Source organism: Emys orbicularis, chromosome 7, assembly GCF_028017835.1.
Source record: "Emys orbicularis isolate rEmyOrb1 chromosome 7, rEmyOrb1.hap1, whole genome shotgun sequence".
Classification (NCBI taxonomy): Eukaryota; Metazoa; Chordata; order Testudines; family Emydidae; genus Emys; species Emys orbicularis.
In genome coordinates, this window is record NC_088689.1 from 119,249,447 (window position 1) to 119,277,443 (window position 27,997).

A 27,997-nucleotide genomic window follows, 5' to 3' on the forward strand; every position below is an offset into this window, starting at 1 on the left:
GAGGACACCTCCTAGGTTTGTACCAGGGTAGAATATTCATATATCTTGTCCTTTTCCTTTGGGACATTCAAATACTGTCCTAGGAGACTAACTCCCTACCTCTTCCTGTGGGGAAACACTTTATGTCCTGATCCAGATCAATTTTTCTATTTACTTAAGCCAAAAGCTTACGGCAACTAATGCAAAGTGTTATGGGATACCTGACATGGGTGAACAGAATTGTGGGGAAAGTAGAATACATTCAGTTAACTTCCCCACACTTTTATTAATAAGATGCCCAACATCTAGGGATTGGCTGATGGGGTGTGCAAAAGCACAGAGACAGCCACAATCAGGCCATATACAGTAGAACCTCAGAGTTACGAACACCTTGGGAATGGAGGTTGTTCGTAACTGAACAAAACGTTATGTTTTTTCTTTCAAAAGTTTACAACTGAGCATTGACTTAATACAACTTTGAAACTTTATTATGCAGAAGAAAAATGCTGTTTTTAACCATCTTAATTGAAATGAAACAAGTACAGAAACGGTTTCCTTACCTTGTCAATTTTTTTTAAACTTTACCTTTTTTTAAAAAAAAAGAAGTAGTTTACATTTAACACAGTACTGTACTGTATTTGGATTGGGGTTTTTTTGGGAAGGGGACAGGAGTGGAAGTAACTTAAAAGTCTTACTTACCAGCTCCAGGCCCCCATAAGGGACAGGGCCTTGGGCAGAGGGGTTGGGGCTGGGGGTCAGCATCCCCCAGCCAGCCCTTCAGCGCTTCTCGGCCCGCGCCACCCGGGGTTCCGGCGGCAATTTAAAGGGCCCAGGGCTCCGGCTGCTGCTGCAGTAGTGGTGGCTGGACGCCCCGAGTCCTTTTAAATCACCGGGCCCAGGGGCAGCTGCCCCTTTTGCTCCCCCTTCTCAGTGGCCCTGGGGAGGGCAAAAGAGGCAGTGACGTTAAAGTGCTGCTGCAACAGTGCTTCAAGGACCCTACTGGCAGGGCCGCCGATTGGAGAGAGGGGGCAAAAGGGGCAGCGACATCAAAGTTTAATGTTGGCTCTGTATGGGCCTGTATCAGCGGCCACTTCTTACCGGTACGCTGCCCACTTTCACCTGGGCGGGAGGTGTTTCTCTGCTGCTGCCTGATTGCGTACTTCTGGTTCCAAATGAGGTAAGCTGTTACAGGTCAATTCATACCTCTGAGTTTCTACTGTATCAATACATATATGGAGGCAGAAATATTTTTGTGAGGAACCCTTCACCTGGAATTTACTGACTTCTCTTCAATCAAAATCTGAACTTTAGTTTTACATTGAATCCCTTATGTTTTGAATTCATAAAAGTCAGTTCTGATCTATTTAAAAATGATACACAAAGCAGTTTTCTACTTTCCATATGAAGGAATTATGCATCTGGAGTATAAGGCTGTATCTTGCTATTATTCCAGATGCAGGAACTCCAAGAGGACTTATGGGAGTTTGGGATACCAAAAAACAAAAACAAACATTGGATATTGTCTTAAAGACACTCTTCAAAAATATTGGCCCAGATTCTGAGTGTTATTGAGAAGAACTATATTATAGCATCATTGTTAGATGTTGAGAGGAAAGCAGTTCTTTAGTTAATCGTATGATACATTTTAAAAATAGGTTATATCTTTGTCACCTGTTGTAATTTAGACTGTCTATGGTTTATCTTTTTTTCACTTTGCTGAATCCTAAGTCTGTTATTTCCTTTGGACAAAGCAATACACAAAATGTACCTTAAAAAACAAATTTCTGCTACTGGGAACTGCCCAGCAAAGTTCTCCAGTCATATGAACTACAGGATGTGCCAAACTGCCCTAATATAATTCAGATAATCATCAAACTGCATGTTCCATGTTATGTTCCATTTACGCATAATGAAGTATGATGTAACTCAACATGACCTATCAGGACCTCACATTTCAAGACAGCATGACAAAAAGCATGCAGTGGATGAGTTTCTTTGTTGGGATTATGCTTCCCACTGATGGTTTCCTTTCAACAGATGTCTGACTGAGAAAGGACAAATATTTAATTGCAACTTATTATAAAACACTGAGCATATTAAATTCTGAGTTTCCAAGTAGCAATGGTAGTAATAATTTTTTTTTGTTCCTTCCCCCCTTTTTCATACACATTCTGCTACCCAGCTTCAATACTAGAGTAAGGCACATCATTTTTAGTAACATATAATCGAATTAGTTATGGTGAGGCTTTTGTACTGGCAAAAAATGTTCTTTAACTAAAACAGAATTTTCTAGTTTACTGGACAAATACCAGAAGAAAATTGCGGAATCATGTGGGGTTGCTAAGCAACCAATAGTTCCAGTGTCACTTGTTTGTGATCAATTCAAGTCATTCATCAGGCTCTGAAGCACCATGCTAAGGAATTCCAACAAATTTGTTCCTTGGGAAAGCCACAGAGACTTCCTGCAACACAATAACACTTTCATTCTTAGAAGATAAATTTAGATGTTCTTTTGAAGAAATGTGATATGTTAATTCATTATTCTTAACATACTACTAATGGGCAAAGCTTTAATTAACTAACTACACCATTATAACACATGCAAGATAAAATGGAGTAATTAGTACTGCTTAAAGTAGTCACTATCCTCTCCCACTGGGAAAATGAAGAAGGAAGCTTCCTTATCATGCAAACAGTTGTCCACAAAAATCACTATATGTAATTTGCAGCTAGCTTTTGTTGATTTTTTTTACCAGTGATATGTGATAAATTACATTTTTAATAGCAAACAAAATGGCTGCAGTCCAAACCACACTAGGTAGACCTAAAATGCTGTGAATAATATAATCTTTCATTTAAAGGGAATGCTTATCTCTGGGCTTTCTGGAATAAAGGGATGTACTATTATGCCTTCACTCATTACGTTTAATTACAAATGTGGCACATAGTAAATGCCCATAATAATTACATTCTCTATAGACTGTCAGTAAGTTAAGGATAAAACTGCAATCAAAATGCACATAATTGAAAACATAGTATCCTTACTGTCTTGTTTCAGTCTCTGGTTCAGAATTCAATGCCTCATATTCTGATTGTTTAAAATGTTATACTGTATTATCTATTTCAAAGAGTGAATATAAAAGCTATGCTTATATTTATGGTAAAACTTCTACAAGACCAAATTGCTTACAATTTTTTGGACATGGACATTTTCCAGAATTTTCATACAAATCCTGCGGTTATTTTCTCTCTTGTATTGCTTGCATAAATTATTTTGTCCCATGCCTTGCCCTTATCATAGGACCTGGTCTTGTAATCAACTTACTCAGGCAAAACTCCCATTGACAACAAAAGGACCCTTGCTTGAGTAAGTAATACAGAAGCTTGGTTCACAAGCCTTTTCAATTCCATTAAAAACAATTTGCCTTTCTGAGAGTAAATCATTCAGTAATTTTGAAGTCACCACAAAAGGTCATATTAGGACATCAGTGATATATCACATTATTCATTTTAGGGAGGATTTTTATTTTTATTCTATATTTTTCTTTTACAAGATGGTGACCAAATTTGGAAACAAAATTTTGTTAAGTAAATAAAATCTGCATGCAAAGGATCATGGGTTATAATGTGCCAATGATCATATAAACAGCTCCAGTAAAGCTACGACACCAATGTTTCCAAATTTGGTCAACATCTTTTAAAGAAAAATATAGAATATTCATTTTAGGGAGTGGTTTTTTTTAATGTATAAGTCACTATCTTTCTCTTTGAGTAATACTAGGGGTCAATTCATGCTATTTATTCAGTAGTGCTCAGTGGTGCTTATGATGTTCTTCCAAATACCATTCCATTAACACTTACTTTCAACAACATAATTTAACTTTGTCAGATAAAATAGAACTTCAGAGTCAAACAAAATGAGATTTGTCAAATCACTTGTGAAATTTCCCAACAATATGTATCAGACTCAACTACTTCTAATTACTAGAAATAAAAATATATGCATATGTACGTTTTTTTACCTATTAATGATGTATGAAAATGTACTGCATTTTCAGATATGATTTTACAGCTTATCTGTCCACCTGTCTAAAACATGTCATGTCAAAAACTTGAACCAAATAAATGTTAGTGGTGAGCTGTGTGAGAAAAGGCAAGTCCAGTTTCTTGGTGCAAAGGCTTGTGTGGGCTGTTTGTTAATTTATTCTATTACATTGCAGAGAAGCCTATTGAAATTATGCAATCAGAAAATGTAAGTGGAACCACTTATTAAACCAAACTTCGTGGTTATCAAAATTATTATAAACAGATGCATCTTTTGATTAATGGTATTCTCATTGTACAATCCAAGTTATTAATCTACCATACATCACTAATACCTATAGGTTCTTGCATTTCTCCCTACTTTTGGTGAATTCATCTACATTTTACTGCAAAGATGAATTACCACAACTCTAAAAGATGTTAAATATTTGTAAGAAAAAGAGATGACTATTGAAAAAAAGGACACCTCCCTTCCCCCCACCCCCACACACACACCAAAAGAATCTGAAAATATATATCCCCAAAGGAAACTGAAATTGAGGCTTTCAAACTTGAACTTTCACAAAGCAATGTGAAATTCAGAAGAAACAATCCTAAAACTAATAGTCACCTCAAGCTATTTGTGTTTGTGATCTTGGATATATAGATACAAAACAGATCTTCTCTTCTTCGCCTGCTATTTCTGCTGAAAGTTTCCCCTTGTGTTTTCTAGAGCTCTGCAGTGCAAACTTTCGCTGGGCAACAGCTTTGCACAGTGTCACAGCATGCACTTAAAAAAAAAACTGCATCAAAAGTGCCTGGACAATAAGGACAGACCATCTCAAAATGCCTCTGACTCAGAAAATGCGTGAAGGAACTAATTGGTGTCTTGCTCCCCAAAACATGTGTGAGGTGACGATCTCTGTCCTAGAGCCACTGTGAAGCGAAGCCAAAGAGCAAAACGACTCCAATGCCCAACTAAAACCTGCCAACCCAGCTCCCTCGCACAGCTGTTCTGATCTGAGTCCCCTTGGTACTTTCCAAGGCTCCACCGAGCGTTAAAGCGTTTGCATCCCCAGCGCCTAGGCACATCCATACAGCTACGCCGCGGTTGGGGTTTAACTCCAGCCCAGCCGCTCTGCTGCCGGGAGCCCCGGCTTAACACACACATAGACTTGATGTTTCAGTGCAATCAGCTGCTTTCCGAGCCCTTTAAACCCCCTGCCTCAGCAGGTCTGCCTCAGCTTCCCCCTATCGCCTTGCCTCCCCTCCATCGGATCGGATGTTTCCCCTGGGCAGATCGGCTTCTTCGCAAGAAAGAAACCAACTGACCTCAACCTCCTATCAAAGAAAAATGCCCCCCACCCCACCCCACTTCCCACCTTCTACCCCCACCCAGCCACACCCCTACTCAACCAGTACCTGGGCTTGCTGGTTCCACCTCAGGGCGGGCGGGGAGGTTAGCGTCCCTCGCTGGGAAGCGCCCGGAGTTCGCAGGGGAAAGGGAGAGGCGCCCGGCTGGGGCTGTGGTTCGTGGGCAGCAGCTCCCCCGTCCCAGCGCTCCGAATTAATCACTTCGCCTTCCCCCCCATCCAAAAAAGGGGAAACGCACTGAAAGGAAGAAGGCTCCCTCCGTGACTGGCATCAATATCTCCTTCGGCGGAGCTTCCCGGGAGCCATGGCAACGAGCCCCTAACCCTCCCAAATCTCTCCCGGCTTCTCACACACACACACACACACACACACACACTGGGGCTGGCCCAGCAGCTCGCGCTCCCCACCACCCGCACAGGCTGGGGAAGGTGCAGGGGAGGGTGGCAGCCTGCAGCTCCCCGGCACACGCCCCTCTACAGCCGCTGGAAGCTGTTGCCTTCCTCCCGAGGGATCTGGGGCAGCCTCAGAAAAGCATAAGCCAGCCCTGCAAAAAGGGGGGGGGGAGGGAGGCAAATTCCTCCCCTCCACCCGATTCAGCTGCAAGGTGGGGAGCAGTTTGCAACGCAGCCGGACCCCCCACCCCCACTCTAAGGCAGGTGGGGAGCTCCCACCTGATGCAGCCGCTCCCTCGGGCCGCGGCAATCCGGATCAGCGGCCGGGCTGAGCCGCGGGAGGGCCGCCCCTTGAGGTGGGGAGCGAGCCGCACAGCTCCCAGCCGCGGGGCGCGTGGGGAGCTCGCCGTACCTTGGGAAGATCGGGGTCCCCCTGGCTCCAGCGCTGGTCGCCTCTTCCCCCTGGCTGAGGCTCACCCTTCTCTCCCGGCGGGCTGTGGCTAAGTGCCTGGCTCCTTCCCCAGCTGCCAGAGGGCGAGGAGCGCAGGGTGCCGTCCCAGCATGTTCACACTTTCCACTCCCTCCTCCTCCTCCTCCTCCCTGGAGGCTTGGGAGCGCGTGGAGAGCGGGAAACAGCGAGCCCAAACTCCCTGGGTGCTGAAACAGTTTCTATAGTGAGGGTGCTGCTGCTGGAGACAACCGATTTGGTGTCTGCTATTAGGGATGCGGCAGTACCCCCAGCACCCCTGTCCCAGGGAGCGTGGCTGAGGAGGGGCACAAGGCTGGAGATGCCCAAGGACCCCTCTGATAATGAGGGGCCAAGAGTTGAAAGCTACAACCAGGGACCTTTGGGGCCTATGTTAAGGACCCACCTTCAGAAGCCCCTGAGATGCGGTGCCTCGGAGACCACCACCAGAGCATTTTGGAAAAACACAAGACAAAATGGCATATTCTTGACCGCACGTGGTTCGTCCCTCTTCAATAACTGTACCCATGGATGGCATATAACTGGAAGAAAAGGGGTAAAATCAAGAAAAGGGAAATAATGGCTGAAGGGCGGGGTGGGCACAAACCAACTGGCAAGACCCTTCAAATAATGGACTGAACTGCCAAGGGAGGTGGTAGAGAGCCCACTACCTACGTTAATTAAACTAATAGGACTAAATATAATACCAGACTCTTTTCTTGCATCTAAATCAGACCTCTCCATTTTCCACCAGAGACAAAACTTTATACCCTCCCCATACAAGGCAGGTGCTGTAAGCAATTATTATCATAGCAGATTCGTTAAATTAGAGTGTTCTGAAAGTAAATTAATCCCACATCATTTGAGACTCCTTACAGCATCGTTTTTCTCCACCTCCCTCTACCTTTCTTTTCCCCATCTAGCCAAATTAACTCCTTTTGAATTAGTGAGCATTTGGAATCTCTGGAACATATTGAAGGAGTGGAAAGGTTGGCTTTTACCTCTGTGTATTTTCCTTGAATAACCTATTTATTGAGTAACATTGAATTTTCCCCTGTGTTAGTCAGGCAGGTGAAGACAAACTATCACCAATCTGTCAGCCATGTTCTTAAAAGATTTTACCTAGGAAGGAGGGGAGGGGATTTTGTGAGTGCTTGGACTTCTCTTACAGTTTCCTACTTCACTGCTGCCTCTGAAGTGTGACCTTTCCATTTCCCTCCCTCCACCAGCTTTGTCTGATGTGATGAACAAAAATGATCATAAACACACATTAAACCATAAAACCAGACTGAGTGGAGGGCTAGTACTCATGGGGATTATTACCACTGGGGTTAGAGATTTTTTTTAAATAGTAACAATTAGAAAGTGTTGATGTACCAGGGAACCATTGTTGTCCACCTGAGGCAAAATTGTTTAGGTGAGTTATTTTTGGACAGGAAGTGAATAAAATGGCACATTAGGCTTAGGAAAAACTGTTATAAAGCAAATGAGGTAGTAGGAGAGATATTCTGCAAGCTAATAAGAAAGATGGTAGTATAATTTAATATATTTGTTCTGGATAAGGAAACTGAATGCAAAAATCTATACTGAGTCAGTGCTATGGTTTACATTTCAATCACGTAAAATCAACCAATATACAGACAGAATTTTCTCAATAACTGTAACTCAGCCAACTTGTGACTATAAGGTTGCTGAAATTTACAACCAGATGTAGAGGGGGAAAACCTACCTCTGTGCAAGGGAGCTAAGTTTTGGTTGCTTGTAAAAGTCACAATATTGAATTCCTAGATTTATCTGCAATTAGGGCCTTGCCCAAAGCCCAGCAAAGTAAGCAGGAGTCTTTCCATTGACTAAAGTGGATACTGGATCCAGCCTTCACAGCTAAATCCTACGTCTATTTGCTGTTTGTGGGTATATTCAGTCCAAACACAGTGGAAAAAAATGCTGCATTTACATGGCACTGCTCTCCAAAGCAGCTGAGAACTCATGCAGTTCATGAGAACTTTATGCACAAGAAACCTCTGCAAACTAATGTAAATGGATAATGGAGATATTAGTAAAGCAATCTCCTATCAGTGTTAGGGCCCTGAACGATGAATGCACTGTGAATCCACATGGCCCAGTATCAGCATTGGAGTCAAATAGCAGACTGTACCCATTATTAGCCATTTCCTCATATACACAGCAGAAGCCAGGAATGGGTTGATTCTCTGACTTCTCAGAGCTTCATCTGCATGGCTGGTTAATCTAGCCCCAGCTTTGCTGTGTTAACTCACAGTTTCACTGAGAAGACTGACTCCTCTGTTCATTTTTCTGGGTTTCAGCCTATGTTTCCCTTGCCTGTAGAAAAAAAACAAAACAGATAGATAGATAGATGTAAAACAATCAAGAGTACTTCAGCAACTTAATAATTGGCTTACAATTATAATGCAAAATATGTTGTTATTAATACTAAGATAAGACACTAGTGAAAAACTTTTCTATCTGGAGGCCATAGTTTCTCTTAGATGTGGTTTAAATAGATGTATTCCATCATGCTTCAGACTTCAGCAGATAATGAAAATGAACAAGTGTTACATGCACTCAAATCATTCTTAATATGGGAGGAAAACAAAGACACATGAGGAGCACAAAGACAGTTCAGTAACATGGGTACTTCTAAACAGATGGTTCCTCTCTCCCTGAATTGCTTGCCTGAAAATAAAAGATGTGCTTCAAAATATTATCCATTTGGCTAGAGACACACAGATAGGAACATTGGCCAAATCTGTCAAACCCAGGTGCCTAAATATAGGCTCTTACATTCATATTAAACACCTACATAAAAATGGCTTGATTTTCACAGGTGCTGAATTTTTGCCCATTGATTGCATTTTAAAAATACAGTACACATTAAATATATATTATCTTCCCAATCAAATGCCAGAATAAAAGGTTGGGTAATTTAGCTTAAGGTTTCGCCAAAGAAATCTGGAGCTCTAGAGGGTCGAGTTATATCTGACTTTATTTTTAAAAAATAGCTATTACTTTCATGTAATAAGTTAACATTCAAAAAGGCCATTTTCAAAGTCATATAGGAGGGTCAGAGGTTAGAACCTGGATCTTCAAGCTCCCAGTGTGAGTGCTCTGTACTTGAGACAAAAGAACAGCTGGATAATGTCTTCTTTGGAGGAAGAATCATTCTGCCCATAATTGTCAATACATGCACAACTGTCATGTATGGTTGTTAAGAAAGATTATGTATTTCTGAGTGCAAACAATCTCAGAAACATTTAGGTGTATGAGTAGGTAGGAACACCATCAGCTGAATGCATTTTGTTACTGATAACATAGCCACAATTTGATGTAATTCCTAGAAGTATTACTCCCCAAAGCAACATTTCTGAGAAACACATAGTGGTGATGGAGAAGTTTATCAGCTGGCTTAAGTAACATCATGCCTACAAACGTTTTATGAGAATGACATTTTTTTTCTGGCAATTGTATTTCAGCCCAGCATTTCAGAGTGTCGCATGAATTACAGAATTTTGAGAGTAACCAATGAAGTGCAATTCAATTGTAGCCATTATACCAATTCAAATGATTATTATTGCTCTTATTAAAAATATTACAGAAGCACTCAAAATCTTCTAGGAAGTCTGTAAATACATATGAAGACACATCCCCAGTCCCTAAGAGCTTTTAATCTTAAAATGAAAAGCACAGATGAAGGAACAGGGAAAGAGGTACAACATAGAGCAAAGAGGACAAGTTGATGACTGGTGCACATCTTATGAGTTCGTTTTAAAAATAAATATGTGTACTAATATAAAGCACTCACCTTTATCTTTGAAAGGCAGAAAGTTATAAGGGTCTTGATTGGCATAGTGAAAGTTACAGTAGGGCATAATGAAAACTGCTTACTCCCTGCTTCATCATAAGAACAAGGGGAAAGTCAATGAGATTAAAGGGCAGCAAATTTAAAACAAATAGAAGGACATGCCATTTTACACATTTACAATCAACCCTTGGAATTCAGTCTTCGGAGGTCATTAAGTCAAACGCTGTGGCTTTTTAAAACTATGGTGTTTTTCTAAAGGCCGGATAATTTTATGACTGCTAATAACATTTGTAGCCATGCAAGGTAAGACAATAACGAGGGTAATCAAATCTCATGCTTCAGGGCATAAATTGATTACTTGAGGGGGTCATGAAGGATTTTTTTTTAAACCACTGAGTACAAGATTGAACAATTGACTAGGTGCATAACAAGAGGGTTTTGCTACTGTAGATAGACCAATGGTCTGATCTGTCTGAAAAATCTGGTGCTCCTTCAGGGAAGCTAAGGAAGTTAAGTTCTAGTCCTGCTATTGACTTTGATTCAAAAAATTGTATTTTTACTGATAGGGACAACATCAACTTGAATCTAGTCAATTTTAAAATGAGTTAAAAGTAGTTTCAGGTGATACTACACCTACTTGAGTCCAGTTGCGAATTTTTTGTGATTTTACAGCCACATTTTCCTACTTTTAAAAATGTTTCATCTCTTATGAAAAACCCACACAAATAATAGAGGCAAAGGCTAATTAACTGATTATATAAGGGACACAGTGAAATTGGCTACATGAAATTGCATAAAGAATTGCACAGTGCATGAAGTTATTTATGAAAAAGAAACAAATATTTGTTTTTGTCATCTCTTCCAGTTATAGTGATTCTAGGTGTCACTTGTAACAATAGCAGGTAGAAAGAAGTGTGACTTTTAAGCTGATGGTATCCCCTTAATTAGAAGACATATATCTCAAGTAAAATTCATTTTCTCAGAGAACTTGGTCATGGCACTAGAATTGTCTGTAAGGCTCTTCTCTGCATTAATACAAAAGTCTCTGGTTGTAATGTATAGTACTTTACATTACTTGCTTTTGAGGGGGGTTAAGTGAGACCTTTAACATTCTGGGGGGCAGAGGGGAGAGGTTTGTACTGAGTAATAGTGACATTCCCAACAAAACACTTCAATACAAAATTGTACGGTACAGTAACTCCACAGTATGAGTTCCAAGTACATGCATGTGTTGAAAGGGTAGACTTGCTGCCTCAATGTAGTTAGTCCCTCCATCCTAGACTCCTTCTCCTTTTGGTGCATTGCCCAGTTATCTAGTTGGTGTATGCCAGCTTTTAGCATGGAACTACAGAACCAAGGGTCTGAAATGGAAATACAGATTCCTGGCAACCGTGTGCCAGAACAGAGTGTGCCTATTCATATGTCTCTGAATGGGCCAAGTTCACTTTATAAAGAAAAGCCATTATGGAATAACACAAGTTGAAAACACACACATACAATCTGAAAAAGTCTCTGTTGCCATTTTATAACTTCAGAGGAATCAGGCAGATTTTTTTCTGAAATGTAAAAAACCAGAATTACCCCAATACTGTATCCTTATGTGATTCCATTCTGAAACCAATTTAGACAACTAAACTACAGACTCCCTCCTTCCCCCAAAAAACTTTCATACCCTTCAAAAAACAGCAGTGTGAATACTACCAATATAATACAAAACATGTAATGTGATGGCCAAGTAATACTGTCATCTTAAAATCAGAACACTAAACTGATATTTTGCTAATGTGATGCATTTGCATAAATATAGTGCTAGATACAGCATTTTAGCATAATATTGGCATTTCATATTGTTTGATAGTAAGATTCTAGTTCAGAAGGCCAATTAAGTACAGCACTTTTTCATAGTGATCAGGCCAGTTAGATCAGTCTGAGAACACTCCTTTCAGATCCAAATTTTACTATCATTACGTGGCTGAGAACAGATAATTAAAATTATAGTTCACTCACTCCTTGCTGGTTAGAATGCAAAATATCCAAAATTAGCATCTGAAAGCAAAGCATAATAAATAAAGCGTCAGGGCTTAAAATATAACACTTAAAATGCAATTTAAAATGTAAAATAATGTTACTACTACTAATATGGTAGAAACAGCCAAGATGAATTAGTCTACTATCCTATTGTGAAACCTCAAAAGAACATTGAGGCTAATATTTCAGGGTTTCATAATATGGCAGCATGGAGAATAATAAATATAAATTGGTAAATACTATTGAATAATATTTTGTACCTATAAGATTCCTGTTGAGTAATGTTGCTTATTTCGAAAGCATACATCTGACTGTTATATCTTAAACACTTTATCAGATGATGCAAGATTTGATAAAGCCCTAAGTTTAACAATTATTATTAATATCATATGGCATTTTCAGGAGGCCTGATCCAATTTACAATGAAGTAAATGGAAAAACTCCATTGACAGTAATAGGAACTGGATCTGGCCCTAGATGAATTCGACTCTTTTTTAAAAAAAAAAGCACAACCCGGATGTAGGGAAAATGTACTTGAAAGTTAAAATACAATTCCTGTACAATAAAGATAAGAGGCGGAGTTCTGAACAGAGGTGTTCCGTTATGAAACTTGCAGAATGATCTTACATTAAAATAATATCTTTCATCATAATAGGTTCCTAAGAGCTTTATAAACTGTACGCAGTGGAGCAAAAATTTAACACTGCTTCTTCAACCACCACAGAAGTGCAGCCACCTCTCAGGCGAAAACAGTAACAGTACCACATGACTCTATGTAAGGAGTTCTTCATTTTCTCTCTTTTTTCTTTTATCTAACCAACACTACCAGGGAATTTTACATAGTCAGAAGATAGCTAGATTCCCAGATGTGGATTAAGACACAAGAGCTCTTAATCTTGTGGAAAAGTGCCCTTGGATATGTCATAACCATATGAAGTCAGAACCTTGTTTAAAAGTCTTATCCAAGGCAGCATCATATTGGGGCATTAGGGCAACTATTATACCTTCAACATCACTTCCCTTGTAAGGATCTTCCTTACAAGTAATGATCCAGCCAAATGATGCTTTGCGGGTGAAAACAGACAACTTCAGGTGGTATGGCTACAGTCTATAATTAGTGCTCCCATTTGCAAAAAGAGAACAGAAATACTCAAACACTGATTATTACCTGGCCTTCCCAGTGAGTAATAGTTTTCAAACCATGATAGTTAAAACATCCATCAATTTCTTACCATTTTTAACCATTTAATTAATAGCACTTACAAACTGAGTTATATGGAGGTTTGAACCTCCTGAATAAACTTGAGGTCAACACGCTGTCTCAAGAAGATCAGATGCATCTGCTGGACAGGTTTAAACCATTCCACGAGATTGAGAATGCTGTACTGGAGCACAGTACAGGAAAAGTTCCAAGTGAAAGTGCCTTTGGAGCTGTCTTTGCTAAAACATTCCAAGCACAGCTGGTACTAATCCTAAAAAAAGTGATCAAGGACATTTATCGAAAAGGAATCCTGTCTCATGACATGAGTATGGCATTGATCTTACTTATAAGAAAGATAAAAAGGGGAGAGCTATGGAGATTTACAACACATCTTCCTCCTGAACTTGGAAGGTTAGACACCAGACAAATTATAAGGGACAAAACTTATTGCGGTTACCCCTATACTTATATGTGGTTTCCAGGTGGGGATTGTAAAACAAAGGCTACCAAAGGGCAACACATGAAAAATATTTAATGGACCAGGTACAGTGGTTAGGAATTCTGGCTGAGATATTCACAGGGGCCCAAGGGGATTAGGCTTTCAATCCAATTGAATTTCAAGGATTTGGGTGCTTTTTTCCTTTAGGCCCTTTGAAAATCCCAGCCTCTAGCTATAGCTTTGTTTCTTGATGCTGATGAGGCCTTTGACAGGATCAAACAATATTATTCAATTTAAGTGCTAAGAAAATTTGGATTCAGTCCAGTCTTCATAACATGCGTAGAAAACTTTCCCCATTTGCATCAGTCTTAATGACTGGTATTATGATATCACCCTTGTGAATAAGACAGCAGCCAAAAATTAAAGGCATCTCCGTCAATAAACATAATTTAAGATCAGTCTCTGAAAAGATATTTTCCTTCTACCAAATAATCCAGGCTCTTTAATTTCACTTTTACTGGATACAAATGATCCATTTTCCTCTATATTTGGGATTCCTTCTAAATTGGAATAATTCATACTGAACAGATACATCCAAAAGCCAGACTTATACCGTACAATACTCATGTCTACCCTTCTATATACGCAAAGCACTTATATATTTGGGAGAAAAGGTGTTGGCACAACGTTCCACTCAGAATTGCTTGAATTTGGATCACATCCATAATACAAAACCAATATGCAAAGATGGTTTCAGCTATCACTGTCAATACTGAGTAGGGTCACAACTGTAAAAAAGGAACATATAACCTAGAATTGTTACCAGTGAAGACCCCTGCTAAGCATTACAGACAACTGATCAAGATCATTATTTTTTTTTCTATAGGAAATGAAACAACCTCACTGAGCTCATAAGATGTGAAGAAGAAAATAAAATAAAAACAAAAAATAAAACATAGCTGTCTGGACAAATGTGATCATCTGTACCATTTAGCTTTCTGCACCTACCCTCTCACAAAGTGGCTTGATTTTTTAAAAAGTAGCTATATCCCAGTTTGGATAAGAATAGATAGGACGTTGACTGAACCATTTGGAGCTCTTGCATTCACATGTCTACTTTCCCTGACCTCCATATCCAGGATGTCAAGAACATAGCTAAATTCAGTCTAGACAACTTGCTGTTAGCTACTACCTGGAACAATTCACACTTTCCAATTAAATTTCAGATCACTTACAAAGACTACTGGGTAGATAAAGATATAGAAAAAAAAATACCTAATGATCTTCAGGAAACCGGCAGCCTTCAAAATCTACATCATAATTATGAAATGTCTTTGTCATGCAGTCCAATGTATCAACACTCATGCAAGGTTATTAACACAAGCAGGAAATCAATAGTGCACAGTAACTTGCTTTCCAATAAAGTATTACTTTAAAAAAAATATATTGGCAATTCTCATGTAGCAAAGAACACATATAAATGGCTTAGCTCTTTTCAGAGCCCTTTGAACTTTAGACTCCAGAGAAATAGGAAGAAGAACTATGAATATATATTTCCAGTTCTTTACCCAGGAGATTTTACCAAAAATGCAACTCTAAATTGATATTATTGGAGCCCAGAGAAACCCCTTAAAGCTAAATTAACAAAATATAGCAAATACTGGAGAGGCTGAAAACAACATTCCAAATGATGTGCCTAAGCCGGAAATTACATCTGTTAGTCCCGATACAGGTTCTGAATCTGCCACTCAGCAATTTTTAGTGGGGTCCCACAGAAATTGGTTTGCGGCCATATGTTATTTAAAATTTCTATCAATAATCGGGTGAAAACATAAAATCATTACAGCAGATGACACAAAGATTGGAAAAGTGGTACATAATTGAGAGGACGGGTCGCTAATCCAGGGCAATCTGGATTGTTTGGTTAACTGTGTGCAAACAAGCAATATGCATGCCAATACAGCCAAATGTAAAACCATACACCTCAGAATAAAGAATGTTGGCCATACTTACAGAATGGGGGATTCTATCCTAGGAAGCAATAACTCTGAAAAAGACTTGAGGTCATTATGGGTAATCAGCTGAACATGGGCTCTCAGTGCGAAATTGCAGACAAAGGGACTTGTGAAGTCCTTGGATGTATAAACAGGGGACTATCGAGTAGGACTAGAGAGGTATATTACCTCTGTATTTGGCCCAGATGCAACTGTTGCCGGAATACTGTGTCTGGTTCTGGTGTCCACAGTTCAAAAAGGATGTTTAAAAAATTGAAGCAGGTTCAGAGAAAACACATAAAAATGAGGAACACAAAGGATCGGGAACATATGCCTTATACTGAAAGACTCAAAGAGCTCAGTCTACTTAGGGAAACACAGATATATAAACTGATTTTTTTTTAAATCTTGTAACTATGCAACAGCAATATTGATTTTGTATTAGAATCATAGAAGTTTAGGATTGGAAGAAGCCTTAGGAGGTCATCTAGTCCAAACCCCTGCTCAAAGCAGGATAAACCCCAACTAAATCATCCCAGCCAGGGCTTTGTCAAGCCGGGCCTTAAAAACCTCTTAAGGATGGAGATTCCGCCACCTCCCTAGGTAACCCATTCCAGTGCTTCACCACCCTCCTAGTGAGATAGTTTTTCCAAATATTGAACCTAGACGTTCCCCACTGCAACTTGAGACCATGGCTCCTTGTTCTGCCATCTGCCACCACTGAGAACAGCCGAGCTCATCCTCTTTGGAACCCCGCTTCCGTAGTTGAAGGCTGCTATCAAATCCCCCCTCTCTCTTCTCTTCTGCAGACTAAATAAGCCCAGTTCCCTCAGCCTCTCCTCATAAATCATGTGCCCCAGCTCTCTAATAATTTTCATTGCCCTCCGCTGGACTCTCTCCAAGTTGTTCACATCCTTTCTGTAGTGGGCGGCCCAAAACTGGACGCAATACTCCAGATGTGGCCCCACAAGTGCTGAATAGAGGGGAATAATCACTTCCCTCGATCTGCCGGCAATGCTCCTACTAATGCAGCCCAAAATGCTATTAACTTCTTGGCAACAGGGGCACACTGCTGACTCATATCCAGCTTTTTGTCTACTGTAATCCCTGGGTCCCTTTCTGCTGAACTGTCGCTTAGCCATTCAGTCCCCAGCCTGTAGCAGTGCATGGGATTCTTCCGTCCTAAGTGCAGGACTCCGCACTTGCCTTTGTTGAACCTCATCAGATTTCTTTTGGCCCAATCCTCCAATTTGTCTAGGTCACTCTGGACCCCATCCCTACCCTCCAGCGTATCTACCTCTCCACCCAACATAGTGTCATCCACAAACTTGCTGAGGGTGCAATCCATCCCATCATCCAGATCATTAATGAAGATGTTGAAGAAAAACCAACCCCGGGAGAGGCATCGAGCCATTGATCACTACCCGTTGAGCCTGATGAGCTAGCCAGTTTTCTATCCACCTCATAGTCCATTCATCCAATCCATAGTTCTTTAACTTGCTGGCAAGAATACCGTGGGAGACCGTATCAAAAGCTTTGCTACTCTCAGCTCCCTACTCTCCTCCTCAACTGTCCCCAAACCCAGCTCCCAAACCCTTTACTTGGCTTCCCCTAGCCCCCTCGCTTTTGCTCTCACAGCCCTGCCCCCTCCTGTAGCCACAGCCTTCTCACCCTACCACCGGACCATAATCACTACCAGGCTGCTGTTTGCTCACTAGTTCCTTCTGCTTCCTCTGTGGTATTGCTGCCCGGATCCCACTCCCCATGCCACTGCTTGCTGCACCAGACCAGCAGAATTGACAGTGCAGGGGCGATGCTTCTGGGGCATGCACGGGACAAGGAGTGACATGGGGAGAACCACCTAGACACTTCTCATGGCCCACTGGTGGGTCGGAACCCACCGTTTGATAAACACTGGGGTAAAGGGTTATTTGATCACAATCTGTGAATACCTATATGGGGAACAGAATTTTTGTAATAAAAGGGTTCTTCGGTCTAACAAAGATATAACAAGGTCCACTGGCTCAAATTTGAAGTAAGATATATTTAGGCTAGAAATAAGGTGCACATTTTTAAGAGTGAGAGTAATTAACCACTGGAACAATTTACCAAGGTGATTTTCCATCACTGGCAATTTTTAAATTAAGATTGGCAATATTTCTAGCTCAGACAGGAATCAATTTAAAACAAGTCCTATGGCCTGTGTTACGCAGGAAGTCAGACTAGATGATCACAAAGATCCCTTCTGCCCTTATAATCTATGAATCTGCAAACAAAGCAGATTCCTGTGGCACTGATAATGGCTATAGTGCAATGACCAGTATTAAGAAGATGTAGGTCCGAAGTATTTCTTGGAAATGCAGACGAGTTGGATGAGATGTTTTTCTTTGGTGTTGGGTTTGACAATGCTCTCTGGGCTGTCATGGCTGAGCTATAATCCATAGTGCTTTAAAGCTATGGGGCAGATACTCAGCCGGTCTAAATGATCATAGCTCCAATGAGTTCTCCTCAAAGTCAATGTAGCTATAATAATTTACACCAACTGAGGATTTGCCCTATAGACTTTTCCAACAGCTTTTCTAATGTCATTGCAATTGCTCTCTCAATCCTTCTGTGATCTGCTTTCTTGCTGTGCTCATCTGTATTACCCTGACAGTGCTTTTATAAAATACATTACTATACTGAATGGTACACTGGACTGTATACTTTTAAAATGTCTTGCTTCATTTATGAGCTAAATGTATTATATACGACAAATGAATAGAGATGTAATGGCAAAAAAAAAATAGTACAGCTACTTTCGGCTGCAAGTTCCTCTGCGAGGTATTCATGGTGATTGCTGACAAAACCAACCTCTTAAAAGGTCTGTGAACACAGCCTAGCATATGTTCCACACTTGATGAATTGCACACATCCATCGTATCACCAATAAAGAAAGGAATTCCCATGCCAACATTCAAACTCTAGACAGGAATGCAAGAAAGCCATAACTCTGCTCTGATGACAGTGAGCACCAACAGAAAATAGGGACCTTTCCTAAAAGGAATTGTCTATAGATGGGATATACTCTTTCTCATGTACAGAGCTGCATGGTTACCCTTACCATTTTTTATTCCTTTTATGTTTCTTGGAATAAACATCCTTTGCTAGTGTCATATGATTCCCTTGCCACAATGTGCTTAAATATGTCAGAGCTTTGGTTTTAATATGTGCCAGTTAGAATATTTTCAGACCACAGATAAAATACAGACTCATTAAGTATTTTGTTTTCGCCCACATGATCACAACCCTTTCCAGAATAAATAAACCTCCTGCAGGGTTCGGTGGTTATATTGTCCTCCCATTTTGCAGAAAGCATCACAGTTTCTCTCCTTGCTGCAGTCAGTAGATGTAATCTTGTATATTTGTTGAAGATGGATGACTTTGTTTTCAACCCTGGTTCCCAAGAGATTGGATCCAAGTGAAAATTCAGAGACAGGGATGTTAAATGCAGCAATTGTAGTAAGACCAAAGTCATACAGAAACAGGTACAAGTCATTAAAAAAGCATTCTCCACAAGATAACCTGTTTATCCAAGGGGGAAGCGGGGAGGGATGGAGAGACAGAGAGAGATTACAGTATATAAAATTGCAGCTGGTTTGAGTTTGTGTCCTTGTTAAAGTTTGGGTAACTACAGGTGAAGTAGCACTTCCATTTCTAAGCTAAACCAGACACAGGTATCAACCTGAACAGTCTCTGAAGATAGCCCTTGTATTCTGATTCCCTATCAACTGCAAATTAATCTGCCAGTGTGCATCAGAGTAATGGGGTTCCCCACAGATGCAAGGATGGGCCATGACCCTGCAACTGATGCATCCTGATGGACCCCTCTGACTGCACAAAACTGCACTGAAGTCATTGCAAGATCAATGCTTTGGCTAACATCTGGCCCTATATTTCAGTCTTTTAATGCTATTCAATCTGCTGATGTCACTAATGTATTCATTAAGGGACTAGATTTACAAATTGCAGTGCCATCCTCATCAACTTGATCTAAACCAGGAACTGTCCACAAACATCTCTGGCGTTCATCCAAGCAACCCAAAGAATCAAGTGGGTTTTTTTTACATTTCATTTTACTTTAGTTTTGATGAAATAGATCCTAGTTAATATGTATCTAATAATACAATCTGTGTGTGTGTTTGTGTTTGTATGGATGTGTTGGTTGAATGTTTTATTTCATTTACATACAAATCAAGATTATACATAACTGAATAATTATATTCAAATTTGATTTACAGATTAGTATTATTGTTGATTATTAAAATAATTTTGTTTTAAGCCTTATGAGTTAGAAAAAAGTTTTGTACCATACTTGTATTCTAGATAGAATGTGTATATAAATATATAGCAGTGAGAACAGTGTACCATACACATTTGAGTAGTTGATAATGAGTATGAAAGATGTCTCAATGCTTCTGATTTCAAATGAGAAATGGGTGAGAAAATTGTGTGTGTTAGAACAGTTTCCCACAATTTCCCGAAGTTCAAAAAGTTTTCACTGGAAACCTCTAAGCAAGAAACAGAGTTATGAACAGTCTCACTGGTTCATTCAAGTTTGTATGGAATACCCTAGGGATGAGAAGTGGACTAATAACCACATGGAAAAATGCCATCTGATTGGACCTGTGTGTTTTCTCACCAGTGAACATCCTTTGAACTTAAAATCACCAGTAAACTGGAGCCTCAAAATGTTTGCGGATAACAAGATAGAGCAATGAGTTTACAAAAAGCATCAACGGACACTTTCTGGACACACAGAAATTCTAATGATGAACCACTATTGGTCCATGAGTGGTCAAAACAAGGCTGATTTTGAATACTTTTGTATTTCAAGTTGAACATGTCAGAAGGCTCTTGTGAGCATCTGTAATGATGAATAAAGTACTATCCATTTACACAGTCTAATAAGAGAAATAGAATGACTATATTATAAATAACAGGTGCTGTCTCCTTAAAATATCTTTGCAGTGTACATTATTTCAGTACAGCAGTCATGAATTTTACAATATTGATACAGATTAAATAATAGTATATATTCTCCATTATATTGGTTTACAGAAAGTATTCAGATCTGGGGATGTGCTGTTAATCTGTATCCCAATTGTAGGTCAACCTGCCATCCCCAAGAGAATGTTACCCTTAATGTCCCCAGGAAAGTAGTACCTCTGCTGTGCAGAAGAAGACAAGGTTACACAGAAGAAATATGAAAAGCCATACATTTTCAGTAACTGTCTGGATTGACAAACCTGCTCCTCAGCTGAGATGTATGCAAGCCATTGTGATAAGTTCTGGAATGCAACAGAGAAATTCATGAAGTGCATTCAGAGTGCATGCTACTAAAAGGCAAGTGAGAGCAAAATATGGCTTGAATTGTGATGAAATGGATAAGGAATGATTATGGGTGGTTTATTCTGATGAGTTTAGTAGCTTGGATTGTGACCTAGGTAGTGAATAAGATGGATTGTTATACTAGCACCTTCTTTATCTCATGTAGGAGTGATGATGAATAATGGTCCTTAATTAGCAAAGCCCTTTTCACCTGAAGTGCGTAAAATACTCTCCTCCTCCAGGAACTGCAGATCCCTAAAAGGGCAAAGTCAATCTGGAAAAAAAAAGGGGGGACTGTGCCTGATTCTCTGTCACATGTATTGGTGTAAATCAGGAATAACTCCACTGAAGTTACACCTCTGTAAAACTGGGACAAGTGTGATCAGAATCAGGTTGTTTGCAGCTTAAATGAACACATACCTTTTGTTTCAAGAGGGAAAAAAATAGCCCTTTAAATTTGCCCAAGAACAGACCCAATTTTTCAAGTGCCAATTTACATGATTTCATTTTACACAGAAAATTATTAGTTAGTTATTATTATTATCAGTTATATTACAGTAATGACCATAGGCCTCAGTGACCATTAGGGCTCTGTTATTCTAGGCAAGTGGTGCCCAAACTTTTCCTCTCATGCCCCCCATTACCAGTAATGGAATGGGACCATACCCCCGCCCCGCCCCAGCCAGGAGCAGAGTCATGACGGGCCAGGAGTGGAGCTGCGGATGGAGCCAGAGCTGTGGCCAGGAGCGGGGCTGTGGCCAGAAGGCCAGGAGCGGGACCTCAATCAGAGACAGGGTCAGGGGGTCATGGCCGGAGACGGGGGCCGAGCGCCAAGCCATGGCCGGGGGCCAAGCATGGCTGCAGCCTGAGGCCTAGGAGTAGGGCTGTGGCTGGAGAAGGGGGACAGGGGCTGAAGACGGGGGCCAGGAGTGGGCCTGGAGCAGAGCTGGGAGCAAAACGGGGCTGGGTAGTGTTCCCTCCCTGCCCCTCCCCTGCCATGCCTCCCACCCCAGACCTTTCTTTGTGCCTCCCTGGGGGTGGAGTTTGGGGACCACTGTTCTAGGCACTGTGCAGGAGTTTAGGAAAGCACAGCCCTTACCCCAAAGAGTTTATAATCTAGAGCTCGTCTCTCACACTAACAGAAGTTGGTCCAATAAAAGATGTTACCTCGCCCACCTTGTCTCTCTAATATTCTGGGACCACCATGGCTACAACTACACTGAATATACTCTAAGAAGACAAATATCATACAAAGAATGGGGGAAAGAGAGAGAACATACAAAGGGATCAAGGTGGTGAAGGCACATGACAGAGTAGCTCCAGGTCTTTTTAAAATATATTGGTTTTTCACATATTGTTTGTGTTACAAAAAAAATGTACCTTAAGTGGGAGTTTCTTGGCTGTCTTCTGTAATGGGGATGCACTCAGGCTGCAAGAAAGGAAGGGCTCACTACAGTAAGATAGAGGAGTGATTAAGGGGGGAGGGAGACTGGGGAAAGAGGTAGAGCAAAAAGGAAGCAAAGAGAGGGAGGTGAGAATCAGAAGCACAATGGGTAATGGGTGGAGGGTGAGGTTGGGCATCCAGAGGGTGGCTGGTGTAGCCACCCTCCAGTGACCACAGCCTGATAAGTCTGTTTTGAGGGCACTGGAGTCCACTATCATGCCATAGCACAGCAGAGGCAGGGTGAGCTGTCCAGCACCATCCTGCTAATGAGCCACACAGTATGTTAGTAAATGAGAGTGCCTGTAGTTCATCCTCCAGACCAATTAAATCCTCAGCCTCTCTGCAGAAACTGCTAATCAGTGTGACAATTAGTGTCAGCTCTGAGGGTGGTTTTGTTATGTGAACACTTCTCCATGATGAATTGGTCTGAGAGAGTGATGTCAACTCACACCGGGCCCTGGAGAGCTATGGTGGATAAAAATCTTTCAGGGCTGGATCCTCAAGTGTGTCTGAACTCTGGGGACCACACACACAGACGGTGTTCTACCATATTTCTACCATGTGCTCCCAATCCTAAGGGCACAAGCTGGAGCAGTCTTGGCTTCTAATGCTTTCTCCTGGCCCCAGGAAACCATGAGCCTGCCTCCAACCAGAACCACCAATGGTATAGTTCTGGCTATGCCAGCTTTATGCCACCTGGAAACACCCTTATGCCACTGGATTCCCCAGCTAGCCTCTAGGGATACCTATTTTCCCTGGCAATACTTGAATATCTAGGTAGTGCCCCTAATAAGTAATAAGATGTGCATGTATTAGCAATATACAGGTAGGCTTTTTAAAACAACTATTTTATTGTATTTATTTATTTATTTATTTATAGGCATTTCTGTGATACTCCTCAGCACAGCATCTGCACACCTCACTCACTATGTTCGGGGAGACCAGTGGTAGGGGATTAGAGGGAACCTCTTCATCAGAGGACACACAGTGCTTTATGGCCCCATTCCCTCCCACTTGGCCACACTGACATTGGTGGAACTACTTGTGCAAGTAGCTGCTCACCAGTACGTGTCGGGGGTTCATAGTCTGGCCTAGGAGCTGTTCCCAGTTTGGGGGCTCTACCAAATAAATGAGCCTCTTGTTCATTAGACTTTTAATTCAGGCATCAGTGACCTGTCTAAGTGATTGAGAAGCAAATCCAGGTAGCTCCAAAATGCTGGTAATTTAGTGGGTGCCTGTGAATACAAAGTTAGAAAAAGCCTTTGAACCATAAAGTGATACTCGCAGCACTGACCCCCCCCTTCTATCCCTAACCTCTGAGTAATCCCCTTACACACCTAAGAGAAGAAATTAATAAAATCTTAAAAAATAAAACCCTGCCCAAAGCAGGTTTGACCTCCAAAAGTTAGAAAGCCCAGGGACACCATGAAGATCCTAGGGGCTTCACTATTGCTATTTAATGTATGTGACTGGCCCATGCCTGTCCACAAAGGGACTGAGACATTGCAAGGCTCAGCGTCACAAGGCCTAACTTTTAGGGGGTTAGAAAAATCACAGGAATGCCACCAATCCACGAAGCCTGAGTTAGGTCCCTAAGTTCCCTATACAATGAATGTGGGGGGAGAGAGGCACCTTAGATTGTGATCCACAAAAGCCATCCTGCTAGGTTGGGAGCTTCCTAAGATAGCCAATGGGAGATGTGTGCTAAGCTCTGCTTGTCTCAATGAAACAGGTGCCTAAGTGTGGGCTGAAGGGAGGTGCCTATCTCTGCTAGCAATCCACAACTGGGAACCCCTCTCCTAGGGCCAGGCAGTGAAGGCACCTAAGTCGTTTCTTGTGAAAATAAGTTTGGTGCCTGCCTCTCTCACATACAGGGCCCAGTTCGCTAGGCATGCTCAGAGGTCACCCACTGGATTGGGTCCCATTCTAAATCTGGCAGGAGGAAGAGATGGTGACAATATCACCCATTTTATAGTCCAGTGGTTAGAGCACTTTCCAGGGATAGGGGAGAGCCAAGTTCAATTCCCCTCTCTGCTGGAGGGGGAGAAAGGATTTGAGCAAAGGTCTTCCAGTTCTTAGGAGACTACTCTAACCACTGAGCTATCAGGTAGCTAGCCTGACCAGATCAGTCATTGAACCAGAGACTGTGGGACTGACTCAAGGTCCAGTGCAGCAGTTAGGGGACCAAGGTAGGAGCCCCAGCATCTAATTCCTCCTTCTCCAATCACTCTAAGCATTTATACAAAGCTTCAACAGGAAAGAAAGTGAGGAAGCCCCACATCTGACTATCCCACAGCTTCACAGTTAGAACACTCTACTGAGAGGTAGGTTTTGAACAGGGCTCTCCTTTCTCCCTCTCTGTCTGAGTGGACTTGAGCTTGGGTCTCCCACATCTCAGCCGAGTGTGATCACCACTGAACTATAAGGTGTGTGGTGGCAGCATCACCTGCTCCTGCCAGATTTAGAATGGGACCTGATCCAGTAGGGAACCTCTGAGCATGCCTAGTGGATTGGGCCCTCCAGGTGATAGGTAGGCAAATGCCTAACTCGGGGTGTAGGCAGCAGGTAGGAATCTGGCCATCTAGAGTGAGGCAGCCAGTGCACATGCCCAGAGATAGAAACTTAGGCACTAAGGGAACTTTTATCCTGAAAACCTAGGATATGCTTACATAGCAATAAAAGACCTGTAGCAGCAGGTCTCAGAGCCCAGGTCAACTGACATGGGCTCATGATGTGGGGCTAAAAATAGCAGTGTAGATGTTCAGGCACAGGCTGGACTGAAACCCCATAAGGGGGTTGTTCTCAGAGTCCAGGTTCCATCCCAAGCCCAAGCGTTTATTGCAGCATAGACATACCTTTAGGTGTTGCATGAATTTCAGTGCCTAGAGAGTTTGGGGGCCTTGGGGGGGGGGAGAGGATTGTGGATCACAGTGGAGCCTAAGTGTGGATTTAGGTGTCTAGGTATTTTTGTGAATTGGGGTCTGACATGTAGTGATGGGCAGCAATATAAAACCCTAAGACTAAGAGATGGTACTCTATTGCCTTACAGTATTAACAGGGCTTGAATTTCATTGCAGGATTGGTGGAATCCAATATTCTTAAATCTGCCTCTGCCTTTTTGCCTCTAATGTGAGAAGGAAAACCTGACTATAATTTTCAGCAGTGTAATCTTCTGTTTGCTCCTGAAAAGTAGCACTGTCCTAAATTAATCTGAATTGAACTGGAGGATCAGTTATGTTCAAAGCCAATTTCACAGGGCAGCCTGCACCTTGGAGAAAAGATTACCATGCAAGAGCAAGATTGTACTAATTGCAGAAATCAGTTTTCAACAGCTGGTGTCTTGGAGTAAGGAGATGAATAAAAATAGACTGAGCTGAGGCAAATGATTACTGATGAAAAGAGTAAAAGCCAGGAAGAGAAAACAGAGTTGTGTGAAGGTGAGGACAGCAGAGGTAAGGCTGGGGTTTTTTTTGTTTGTTGTTTTCTAACATGTAAACTGCAATTTTTGTACTTGTCTATTTGTTTAAGGAATTGTATGAACTGTGAGGTACTTGGACATTTATGCGCTTAGCTGGAACCAATGGGGAAATAGGTGTTTCCTCTGCTGTCCAGTAAGGTAATGACATCCACTCAGAAAGTTTAGGCTCCACCTCCTACCTCAGTTTCCCCAGTCAACACCTCCTACTGGGAACCATTTTTTCCAGGCTTTTTTATTATTTCTGCTTCAGTTTTTCTTCAGGCTCAGCAAGACAAGAGATTCAGTCTGGCACAGCAGCAGCCTAAGGAGCTAAGACGACATTAGCTGCCCAAACTTTTTCCTCTATTAAGGGTTCCCCGTGTTTACAATGCATATCTCCCAACCTTTCAACTGGCTACAGCAGGACTCACCACCAGTCAGTTTGGCCTGTCCACCTCTCTGTCTCCATTTACAGAGGGGCCAATGGGCCAAACTGTTTGCATCCAGTAGCTCTAAATGCAGAAGTTCCCCTTCAACCAGGATGGAGAGTTGGGGGCGTGAAAGCAGGACAGCCCTGAGAAACCCCATACTTTTGTGAGAGATGGCAATGTGATGCTCAAGTTCTCTGCAGCAGCTCACTGGGAACAAGCCTCAGCCATCTACCAGTGGGAGCCATAAGGGGAACACTAAAAGGGGGAACTCATTACCAGAGCAACCCTTCAAGCCAGGATTCTTCCACTCTAGTACCTGCTTTTGTCAGTTAAGCTGGTTCTGCAGCAGCCTGCATTTTCCATGGCCCAGCTCTCCATTCAGCTCACCCTTTCAGTTCAGTCCCCTTCCAGCGTAAGGAAAGTCCCACCGAAAATCCAAACAAAAAGCTCTTCTTTTATCGGTCTTGGTCCACCCTGAAGTTCCCTGCTCTTTGCCCCTACTCCCAGGCTCCGCAGAGTCAGCCGTTGCCTCTTGAGCTGACTGCTACCTCCCACGCTTTCTCCCTGGAGGCTCTTTTCTTCTGAGCAGGTTTCCTACTGCCTCCACTCAGCAGAGACTCTAGCAGCTTCTCCAGGGAGCTTGTATGTCTGGATCTCCCACAGAACCCTATAGGTCCTCTCCCTGCAGCAGCCTTCTGCTCTCTACAGTTTCCTATTCATGTTCTCTCAAGCCTGTTTATGAGGCTCAGGTGTTCACCATATTATCATTGGACCCCATTAGTCCCATCTCCTCAGGCTAAGAAGCAGATAATCATGACACAGATAGTGTTAACTGCAAAGTCCTTGATGGCTCAAGGCCTCTTGACCCACAAAGGGACAGGTTCCCTGTTACAGGCACAAAATGGTTAAACATATAACTGATCCTGCTTGGGCCAACAACAGGATTTGAACCCTAGCCAGCCACTAGTAGTAGTATGAGTTACTAATACTTGATCTAAAGGACCGATTGCTAGAACTAGGAGCAGTTGTCAGTACATGTGGAACAGCCAATAGAGGTGGACAAAGACACACTCTCTCCTAGTATGAGTTACAAGTGCACCATTATGAGCTGCTTCTAACCAGCAGGGGAGAAGGGCAAGGTGATAGTGGGAACCTAAGCAAGCTCCATTTTCCAGCAAAAGGATTGCTTGCCCCAGAAGCCAGGGCCTGGACTTAAGCAGCAGTCTCAGTTTACTTAAAGATTTTATAGCTGGTTTGCGTGTATGCCTGTTATTGATCAGTATTAAACTAAAATAGGTAAAGAAACCAGTGTTAAGTTTAAATGAATGTCATGTTCATAGTAGGGGTGTGTGTGTGTGTGTGTGTGTGTGTGTGTGTGTGTGTGTGTGTGTGCGCACACACGACAGAATATTGACAAAATAAGGATTACCACAGAGAACTACCCAACATTTCTTGACTTACTTTCTATAACCTGGTTCTAACCTGTTCATCATATTAACTTTCACACCTCTGGTGCTGCTGACAACAGTAAAGGTAGCTAACATTTAACTGAGAAACAACTGTATTGAAATATTCATGA